The sequence below is a fragment of the Microtus ochrogaster genome, unplaced genomic scaffold, assembly GCF_000317375.1.
Source record: "Microtus ochrogaster isolate Prairie Vole_2 unplaced genomic scaffold, MicOch1.0 UNK96, whole genome shotgun sequence".
Classification (NCBI taxonomy): Eukaryota; Metazoa; Chordata; class Mammalia; order Rodentia; family Cricetidae; genus Microtus; species Microtus ochrogaster.
The window spans coordinates 1,094,799-1,095,266 of NW_004949194.1; positions in this window are offsets into that span (position 1 = coordinate 1,094,799).

Genomic DNA, 468 nt, shown 5'->3' on the forward strand with positions numbered 1-468 from the left:
AAAGAGCAGTCAGGATTCCCTGCCCTGTGGGAAGTCCAAGGTCCTCCCCCCTCCATCCAGGTCTAGGAAGGTAAGCATCCAAACAGGCTAGGTTCCCACAAAGCCAGTTCATGCAGTAGGATCAAAACCCAGTGCCATTGTCTTGGGCTTCTCATCAGCCCTCATTGTCCGCCATGTTCAGAGAGTTCGGTTTTATCCCATGCTTTTTCAGTCCCAGTCCAGCTGGCCTTGGTGAGCTCCCAATAGTTCAGCCCCACTGAATCAGTGGGTGGGTGCACCCCTCACGGTCCTGACTTCCTTACTCATGTTCTCCCTCCTTCTGCTCCTCATTTGGACCATGGGATCTCAGTCTGGTGCTCCAATGTGAGTCTCTGCCTCTATCTCCTTCCATCGCTAGATGAAGGTTCTATGGTGATATGCAAGATATTCATCAGTATGGCTATAGGATAGGGTCATTTCAGGTTCCCT